Source organism: Empidonax traillii, unplaced genomic scaffold (assembly GCF_003031625.1).
Source record: "Empidonax traillii isolate 1590-97213 ecotype Southwest subspecies unplaced genomic scaffold, ASM303162v1 scaffold238:size1398292, whole genome shotgun sequence".
Taxonomy (NCBI): Eukaryota; Metazoa; Chordata; class Aves; order Passeriformes; family Tyrannidae; genus Empidonax; species Empidonax traillii.
Window position 1 is genome coordinate 720,548 of NW_020955431.1, and position 560 is coordinate 721,107.

Sequence of the window (560 nt, forward strand, 5' to 3'; positions counted from 1 at the left end):
CACCCTGCTCTCTCCACCTTTGCATTCTTAGCAGGGCCTGCCACAAGGTCACTCCAGAAGGAAACTACAAAGATTGAGCAAAACCTGAAGTGCAGAGCAGCAGATGAGGACTATTTTGTCTTCACAGCAGGAAATCATCATGGAGGAGAACCAAACTGCATAGATATAACTCCCAGGAAGTCTCTTAAAAGAGATGGAGTTTCTGAACATAGATTTGACCACATCATGCAAGGTCAGGCTCCACCATTTATAACAAGGATAGAAGGTTCTCCAACCTCAGAGGGGTGCTATAAGGATAACATTCACTAATACTAGTGAAGGATGCTTGGATAATACAGGGAACAGTGTCACAGAAATGCCTAAAAATTAGGATATTTGCATGTTCTAATTGTGCCTTTGGGTTCTCTAAAATTGACTTGTTTTTAGTTTTATGGAAATACTTTTATAATTGGGAGCAAGGAGCAATGTCGGAAGGAGTATCCTAAAAAAAGCAGCCCAAAATCTGAAGACTCTTGTTTAGTAAAGAGGGGAAAGGAAGTTTGGGAGCCTTATCTTTCCTG